Below are 10,677 nucleotides of genomic sequence, written 5' to 3'. Positions count from 1 at the left end.
AAGAGACCATAAGAACAATGATCAAGTAACAGTTAAACCTGCATAAAAGAAGAACAATGAGAAGATAGTGTACTGGACATAGGTGATAGAAGATGAAAGCGCCTCTCTGCTTATCAGCCAAGGTTTTATTCTCATTCACTTTTCAATTAAAGATACGGCCATCACCTCATCTCCTGAGAACGACACTTCAGCCTTACACGCTGCCTTCTGATCGCAGTTTCACTAATGTCATTTTCATGCAAATGGGATTTTATGTCTCCAAATGAAGAGGTGCTTACAGCCTGTGATCACATGTTCTGTTTCACTTGATATATTGTGGCTCTGTAAGCAATTGATGCGATGAATTAGTCAAACGTCTGAATAAAAGCACGAGAATGATTGCTTTTTATAAAAATGTAAACATGAACAAAGAATGCAGCAATGGAAACAAACCACTAGAAGATATTTTTTCTTTCTTTTTAATGTTTTAAACGTTTTATTGGGCACAGTACATGGTGTTTAGTATTCCAGCCAATGATAGTATTTCATGAATGATATAGTTATTTATGATATAGTGAATTGTATGCCAGTTTTGTCTGTTTCATTTATTCAAATGATTTAATCATGGTTCATTAGAAATGTCAATAAACATATTCAAATAAAAATCTAGTTCTTTACTAATTGTAAAACCATTACCCAAAAGATACAACAGACTATGAGGCTAGATTTTGTTTGTGCAAACACCGAACAATTGTTATTGTTAAAATATAAAACAACACAAAGATTTTTCTAAATTGTTTAAATAAACCCCATTCACACAGACCTTTGGTCCCAGAAAATACCCGTAAAATTGCCAGACAAGCGTCTGTGTGAACACAAACTCGTCCCGTTAATCTTCTGGGATCGTTGCCGGAAAAAGGACCTAGTCAGATATATGGAAAACCTTCTGTGTGAACAAGAAGCCTAAAGAATGCCGTAATGGGCATGTCTTAGTTCGTCATCACAACACAAGTTATGGTTCAACTCCTTACAACTACAGATAACATGCATATAAACATTCACCACGAGAAATGTTGCAAACTAGATTGAAGCAGTTATCAGGAAATGATAAATGAGACGTATAAACAATGACGCACGTGCCGTAGTGAGGACGCGCGTGTCATGGCATGAAGTTGGTTCAACTCTTTAAAATGAGGGATTTACAACATTCACGACAAGAAATGTCAGCAAACTGGACTGAAGCAGATATCAGGTAAGTTAGCTCGTTACTTACTGCGTTGAATCGGAGATCATTCAGCAGCATAAAAGAATATCGCGTCACGTGCTGATTTGAGCTATTATAAACGAAAATACCCGCGCGTCATCCCAACAAGATATATCGTTCAGCCTCTCAAATTGCGGGTTTTAAATGCATATAAACAATCACGATGAGAAATGTCTGAAAACTATATTAAAGCAGAGATCAGGGAGCACGTCAAATATCCACTCAGAAGCTGAGATCATTCACCAGCATAGAACTGTGTGTTCACGCGCTCCTTCATAGTCTCATCATAAACAAAAAATGCACGCGAGAAATAATAAAGATAAATAATAAATAATTTGCAAACTTCAGAGGCTGCGTAGAAGAGAGGGCGTGACTTTCAACAGGTCACGTGTCTTCCTGGGACCATCAGATGGCGGGTAATCATGTCAGTGTGAATGAACAAAAAATCAAATGGTCCCATAAAATTCCAGGATGCGTGTCCCGTGTATTTTACGGAATGTCTGTGTGAAAAGGGCTATAGTTTCCATCAATTGTGAAAGCTGTTTTGATTCAAATTGTTGTTACCAAGGATGCATATACTGTAAATCATGAATCTGTGCACTGATATTGAATTGACAGTAAGTTCTGAAACCTTTAACTATATAATTTTTATGCAAGGTCAGTCAAGCACTACTTTAATTAAACAATTATTAAATACAAAGACCTTATCATGGCTTCCAGCCAGGTGTGAATTAGAAAAGCCAACTAAGATAACTAGGCATCTATCCCCCCCCTCTCTCTCTCTCTCTCTCTCTCTCTCTCTCCCTCCCCCTCTCTCTCTCTCAACCCCCCTCCCACTTGGCTCATCAAAAATTGAATGTGCGCATATCATCAGCTTATCTATACCTGCAAATTATACAATTATATTTATAATTTCATTTTTTTACTCATTTATAATGCATTACATAGAGGTAATACTACTTAATTCTGTTAAATTTAAATTTGTTGTATCTTTAATTAAAACTGCAACTTTTGCTTCTATCAGCATATCTGTTTGAGGACATTTTTACACTAGACTTGTATTACTGCAGTCCGAGACCAAGCGTGAATGTTTCCGACACTCCCAGCAGCGTTGGTCTGGTTTCACACTCGATTCTATCAAAACCTGGTTTACGTGTGTTAATCTCACGTCATCATCAACTACTGTTTCTGAATCTGCGTTGTGCTTCACCCCGCTACTTGACATTTGCATAATTATGTACTGCAATCTTTAAACCACACTACAAAGCATGTTTTAATGAATGCAGTACATAATGATGCAAGACATTATTTAATGTTCTGTTGGTGAAAACTTGTTACGTTAAATGTAAAAAAAGCTGAAAGCCTCCTAATGCTGCATGCAAACTGCCAGCAACTTGAATGGCAGAGTGATGCAATCTCGTTCATTTCAATGGAAGCTTGGTGATTTCTGGCAACACGAGCACAGTAACTATTGGTGACAGGAAATGGGCGTGAACAAAGTTGAGAACAAAATTAGAGTTCACAGCTGTTCGTCAATTCCAAGAACGCAAAGAACAGACTTGCATTCTCGTGGCGATCTGTCTTGCCAGGCGACCTTGGAAGAACGAACTCAGAAGGTCGCGAGAACACACTTGTGAGAATTGAGATGTGTGCAATCTTCCTTTTGGTCACCTGACCTCCGCCATTGTTTTGCCGCAATGACTTCTGGGACGTAAAGCGATTTCAGCGCGCAAGCCTGCACTCGATGCATCCTCAATATCAAGAACACATTCAGGTATTTTCATGCATCCTCCATACTGCGTTCTGGAGAATTGGAATTGAACTTCGATGGTAATGATGACGTAGGGCGAGAACACAAGGACGCAAGATCGCTGAGGAACAGCCCATGTCTTTTGTAATTTACTGTTTAGTTGTTACTAGAACAACCAGAATTAGAAATGCCTCCTAACAACCTAATTGAAAGAGACTGCGACACACAGCAACAAAGTCACTGACAGTGTGCATTCAGCATAACATTTCGATCAGGACATTGGCATTAAATAGTCATATGTATGCATTTTGGTCTTCAGCAGGGGCAGATATGTACCACATGCCTTTTGTTGTGAAAAATATCAGCCAGAATTGGTTATCTGCAGCTGAGGCTGGATGACAAGGGCCAACCCTTATGCAACAAACATATACTGCAGTATATTGGAAAATATCATGTAATATATTAGGCAATATATTACCATATATCGGATTTAATATTTATATTTCCCAATATATTGTAATATATGCATAGAAAATATCATGTAATATATTAGGCAGTATATTCCCATATATAGGATTTAATATGTATATTTTCCATTATATTGCAGTATATGAATAGACCATACATGTATATATTGATACAAAATATATTGTAACCAAGACCAAAAAGGGCACTATGTTTTTCCATGTAATAGCTTGTCTTTATATGATTTAATATACTGCAATATATGCAGGGGCGTCGCTAGATCCCTTTTACTGGGGCACATGCCCCAGTGTAAATCTTTTGTGTCCCGGTGTAAATCTCAAGTTTAAATTTTAGCAGTTAACTAGTGTATTCCTATACAAAGATAATCGCGGCAAAAACGGATCTATATGCAATGTAGTTACCCAATTTACGCTTGTAAAAGCGACGAAGCAGTCGCATTGACTCGTGCACACACGTATCCATGTCCATGCAAGTCTTTGCGTTCATCTGCACACAACCGCATTCAAAAGGTGACGCCAAGCGAGTTAGCTTATGAAAACATGACTAGACTAAAGTAAGTTTCTAAATAATAATAATAATCTTATTTTGACTCGATCATTATTGGCTTCTTTAGATGAACATGTTTTGTGCAAAGCAGGGAAAGCGAAGCAGACAAGAGAGATGATGAGTTTTAAGGAGGTAAGACAAACTACATCCTCACCCGATCAGGTCTGAAACATTAGAGGAAAAATCTCAGGAAAACCTCGTCAAGTCTGTAGAATTGAATTGTTGCTGAGACAGATGTAAGATGTTCTTAAGATTATCTAAGTGTACTTCACTGTGCTATTTTGAGGCACCATGAATATGAACTAACATGCACTTTTAACATACTATCTCTGTATAAAAAAACTTATTTAGTTAACACTTGTATTAATCTTGAACACAACTTTTATACAAAGATGGGTTCAAGTTTACTACAAGTGGTACATAAATACATTTTTTAAATACATTTTTAGCACATTTTAGTTCATATTTATGGTGTCTCAAAATAGCACAGTGAAGTACACTAAGATGATCTTAAGAACATCTTAATATACTAAAAATTTGTCTTTAGTACTTCTTAAGTACAAAATTAGTGTGCGAAAATAAAGCACTTAAAATACACTATGGAAGTGTACTACTTTTTCACCTTGGTTAACACATGAGTCAGTTTTGGTGAACTGTTACTTCAAAACTCTACACACAAATCCTTACATTTCTCAGTGCTTACACCATCTGGTCATATGGAAAGCACTAGCATTCAATACTGTTCACTCAAGTCAGCACAGCTTAGCAAACAATTACCAAGCTGGAAACACTAAAAGTCAAAATTGAACACACAGCAATCAGATCCTTCAATAGATACATAAAAGGGCCTGAATCTGTTCATTGAGCTTTGAAACAATGGATCCACAGAGAAATGAAGGAATAGGTCGAGGAAGAGGAGGAGGAAGAGGAGGAGGGCAAGAAGAAGGACATGGTGAAGGAGGAGAAAGAGGACATGGTAAAGGAGGAGGGAGAGGACATGATGAAGAAATAGGTCGAGGAGGAGTAGGAAGAGGAGGAGGGAGAGGAATAGGAGGAGGGAGAGGAGGAGGGAAAGGAGGAGGACGTGGTGAAGGAGGAGGAAGAGGACATAGTGGAGGAGGAGGAAGAGGAGGAGGACGTGGTGAAAGAGGAGGAAGGAGATGAAGGGCAAGGTGACAAGCAATTTCAAGGTGAAATACAAGCCACTCTAGTTGACCATGTCCTGGTCCATGGTATGACTATGAGGGAGGCTGAGCAACGAGTAAAGCCTAATTTGAGTCGCTTTACTTATGCCTCCATCTTCAGAGCCTTCAGGGAGGAAAACATATAGGTGTACTTACAGTAAGACTGCTCTATACAGTAACTTTAGTGTGCATACACTGTTGGACTATGCTACTGGAATAAAGAAATGCATCAAATTGCCTTCCATACAGATAGACATATCAGCAGATGAATGCAAGGGGTGGATCAGGCAAGAGGATTTTACCCTTGCTGTTTGGCTAGGACCAATATAGCCTGTGATGTGGATGAGATTCTCTGGCCTGACCCAGAACTAAGACGGGATGTTGAGGCGAAATATTGCAATTTACAGTTGTGCTGTGTATAGCACATGAATGAATAAAAATGCATACATTGATTGTGTCTTTTTGGTCATGTGAAAAGGTTTTTGAGGGGGAGAACCACAAGCAACTTACCAGTTTTGGATATATTGTTTTGAATTGATTGCACAAGTGTGTAATACTATATTGTAGTGTGTGTGTTTTTGAAAGCTTGTGTGTGTTGTCTGAGGGAAAAGTTTGGTATTTCAGTAAGAGTGAATGGTTTTGAGTGTAGAGCTTCATTTTGACCTGAAAATATGATGTTTGGAGTATTGTGTGAGACTTTATGGAATTGTCTTTACTGTTTTGAGAATATGAGGCATAGTTTCAAGAAATGTGTAATAATGTTAGGTATAACGAAGATTATACTTGTATATATGTATCTTTTGCAGTAACTGTTGAACTGTAGAATAGTGGGTTGAGCAAAGGACATTGTATAGAAGTGTTGCACACTTCTTGCACACAGCAGGCTTTCAAAAAAGTCAGCAAAAAATGGGGGGCCTGTGCCCCAGTAGAGCTTTATATCTAGCAATGCCCATGAATATATGGATGTGCTATGTATGTATGTATGTATGTATGTATGTATGTATATATGATTTAACAATTTTTACTTTCCAAATAAACAACTACAGCATATTCATGAATATGCATGGCATATAGCCTAAAGAAAATATTAAAGACAAAAATCTGCATTACACAAATAACAGTTTTATTGAAACAGCAGAGACCTTTCTTTCATTTTCTACGTTTGTCAGTACTCTACTCAGCACCGACTGCTTCAACCAGAATGCGTGCCAAAGGCGATGGAGCATAATGCTTGAGTAGGAAGCTGAGATTCAGGCGCGAGGAGAGGACAAGGACACATACCTGTGACTAGCAACAATGAGGCTGATAGGTCCTGACAAGAGATGTATAGTAACGAAGTAGAACTACTTCACTACTGTACTTAAGTACTAAAAGACAGTATCTGTACTCTACTGAAGTATATATTTTTTCTCCTACTTCCACTTTTACTTCAGTACATATTTTTGATGAGTTTAATACTTTTACTCCGATACATTTTTTATGTGCTGCATAGTTACTCGTTACACTCAAATGTTACGAATCATTCCAAACCCACATTATCACTGCCAGAGCGGTGATACACATTAGAAACACACACAGATCGTGTTCTAAACCAATCGGAGATAGTGAAGGGCGGACCCCTCCCTCCCTCTCACTCCCAAATATGAGCCGGGGTTGTGGACAAAGTGAAGCAAATAGAGAACCAAAGTGCGCGAGAAAGACAGAGAGAGAGAGAATGCGTGAGAAAGGGCGAGTGTGCGTGAAAGAAGGAAACTTAAGTTCATTGAAACACCTTGTACCTTTACTGTACCTATTACCATTATATCGACTAATATTTAATTATTTGGTTAAATTAATCTAAATTATCTGAACAGTCCTGTCTTTGTACTCCTGCTACAGCCAAAGGAATTGTGAGTGTCCTTTAGCTAAAACATTTGAAATAATATAAACAATATTATATTCAAACTTTTGACTGTTTTCTTTAATAACTACATTACACAATACTTGTACTTTTACTTTCAGTACTTGAGTAGTATATTTTAAAATAAACTACTTGCAATACTTAAGTACAAAACATGTTTAATACTTTAGTACATCCACTTAAGTGCTGTGCTTAAAGAGCACTTCAACTTCTACTCAAGTCACTTTTTTGATAGAGCACTTGTACTTTTACTCAAGTCTGGGTCCCTAGTACTTTATACATCTCTGGTCCTGACCTATAGTCCTAACTCATACTCCTAATCAGTAGGTGGCGGTAATGCACCTAAAAGTTGTTTGCTAACCACCAGTAAAACTTGAGAAGGAGACATGCTCTCAACCCAGGAAAAACTTCAAGCTTTACAAGGTACATAGTTTTCAGAGGTGGTGCTTTCCAGTTTTGATTGCATCTCTTCCAGGAGAGATTTTTGTGAACCAGAGGGGAAGGAGTGAGAAGGGAGAGAGTAATCGTTGTTGTTTTGTTCCACAGATGCTGTTTTAAACCAGTTTCCACGGCCAAAGCTGATGTTAGAAAATCCATCAACAGTAGAATATGCGAGCTAAGACACCAGGTGAAGTGCAAAAGCATGGGTATATAAGTAATTTAAACCAGTGAAGAGCCAAGATGGACTCCTAGCCAGGATAAAGGCCTGTTCTTTTGGTAATTTATTTCTTTGCTTTTTCACATTGCCAAAGCTCCTTGAAAGTTTGTTTATTATTTATTTATCTTTTATTGTCTGTGCATTTTGTTTATATTGTATTTTTAACTGTATAACGGCACTGCTGAAAGTTTGAAATAAATAGACCTTTGTAATTTAAATTGCTTTCATTTATATTTTGTATATTTTCTGTTTTATGTCACTCTTTTAAAATGTAATTTATGTTAATGTAATGCAAGACATTTATGTAATGTAAAGCAAACCACATTGTCTGACCATGTGCAAAATCTCTTGTGGTTGTAATAGGTCTGTTTAGCTCTCTACCTCAAATTAGTTTTAGTATGTGTGCCTGATTAAAAGAAAATAAAGGTGGCTTTTGATAGATTATCCATTAGTCTGTGTTAATATGTGGTATAAATGTGTGTACATATTTTTATGTATATATTTCTATATAATTTTACATATTATTTAAAATATATTCTACAATATAGTAAACATACATGTGACACTATATCTGTACATATATTGTTAATACATTTTTGCATATCAATCGGAATACAATATGGTGGATATTTGTAAATATAATATTGCATATTTTGAGATATATAAACACATATATTATATTCACGTGCAATATATTAAAAGTGACAATTATTTATATTTATCAATATACTGCAATAAATTACATATATATAGAATATATGTATCAACATATTACTCATGTATTTTACAATATACTGCAATATATTGCATACATAAAGAATATATGCATCAACATATTACTCCATACATTGCCAATATATACTGCAATATATTACATAGATAAAGAATATATTTATCAACATATTACTCCATATATTGTCAATATATACTGCAATATATTACATACATTAAGAGTATATTTATCAACATATTACTCCATATATTGTCAATATATACTTCAATATATTACATACATATAGAATATATTTATCAACATATTACTACATATATTGCCAATATATACTGCAATATATTACATACATAAAGAATATATGTATCAACATATTACTACATATATTGCCAATATATACTGCAATATATTACATACATAAAGAATATATGTATCAACATATTACTCCATATATTGTCAATATATACTGCAATATATTACATACATAAAAAATATATGTATCAACATATTACTCCATATATTGTCAATATATACTGCAATATATTACATACATAAAGAATATATGTATCAACATATTACTCCATATATTGCCAATATATACTGCAATATATTACATACATTAAGATTATATTTATCAACATATTACTCCATATATTGCCAATATATACTGCAATATATTACATACATAAAGAATATATGTATCAACATATTACTCCATATATTGTCAATATATACTGCAATATATTACATACATAAAGAATATATGTATCAACATATTACTACATATATTGCCAATATATACTTCAATATATTACATGCATTTAGAATATATGCATCAATATATTACTACATATATTGTCAATATATACTGCAATATATTACATACATTAAGAGTATATTTATCAACATATTACTCCATATATTGCCAATATATACTGCAATATATTACATACATATAGAATATATTTATCAACATATTACTACATATATTGCCAATATATACTTCAATATATTACATGCATTTAGAATATATGCATCAATATATTACTACATATATTGTCAATATATACTGCAATATATTACATACATTAAGAGTATATTTATCAACATATTACTCCATATATTGCCAATATATACTGCAATATATTACATACATATAGAATATATTTATCAACATATTACTACATATATTGCCAATATATACTGCAATATGTTACATACATTTAGAATATATTTATCAACATATTACTACATATATTGCCAATATATACTTCAATATATTACATGCATTTAGAATATATGCATCAATATATTACTTCATATATTTCCAATATATTATGGGATATATTAAATAGTATAATGAGATGTATTTAATCAATATATGAAAACGGCAATAATTGCAGTATTGTATAATATATTGCAATATATCACTTACATATATATAATATATTTTTATATAATATATCATGATATATATTACTTTGTAAATTTCACAATATATGGAGACACATTAAATATATTGTCATGTAATATATTGAGAAATATATGTTTGTTGCATAAGGGAAGAAATGGCTCTCACAGTGAATATGATTTCTTCACAGTTGCAAGGGACAGATGTCATGTTTGGCTGTCTGTGTAAGATAAGATCAATCCAGAGAAATGTGGGGATTTGCTTAGAAAACAATAATAGTAGCTATTGTCATATATATACTCTTTACAACTTATCCAAATGGGCCTTATAATGAACATAATTGTTTCAGGAATTGAAGTCGAAAACACATAATTTTTTTAAGTGTTACCTATTGAAGAAATTTTTTTTTAGTTTTAGTAGATCCTACTTTAACCTTTACCCGGTGTGTACCTTGTCATATCACCTTCAACAGTTCACAGCTGCTGTATACCAAATCGCATTCTTAGCTCAGATTGGTCAAGTCTGATATGGAGATCCCCAGTGCCCTATGACCTACAGTACATGGCACAGAATGGCTAAAAATCAATAAATAATGATACACCATCTTATAATATTAGCATATTGTCTAGCAGTGAGCCAAAGTGATGAATAATTCCTAGCTGTAAAGCTGATGTCACACCTGGAGTACATACAGGAAGAAAGTCCTCATAAACTTAACATTTAGGGACTGCATAATGGTTCCCATTACTATTATGGTTATTTTCTATGG

The 10,677-nt window shown here is 34.4% G+C and overlaps 1 long non-coding RNA gene across 1 annotated transcript; it reads left to right on the top strand.

The window, feature by feature from the left end:
* Positions 1–5,591: 5,591 nt before the first annotated feature.
* Positions 5,592–8,211, top strand: LOC135744705 (uncharacterized). Its single transcript, XR_010530812.2, has 2 exons — positions 5,592–7,532; positions 7,656–8,211. It is a non-coding gene; the product is annotated as an uncharacterized lncRNA (long non-coding RNA).
* Positions 8,212–10,677: the final 2,466 nt, after the last annotated feature.

This window comes from Paramisgurnus dabryanus, chromosome 5, assembly GCF_030506205.2.
Source record: "Paramisgurnus dabryanus chromosome 5, PD_genome_1.1, whole genome shotgun sequence".
Lineage (NCBI taxonomy): Eukaryota > Metazoa > Chordata > Actinopteri > Cypriniformes > Cobitidae > Paramisgurnus > Paramisgurnus dabryanus.
This window is presented reverse-complemented; position numbering and strand designations above follow the sequence as displayed.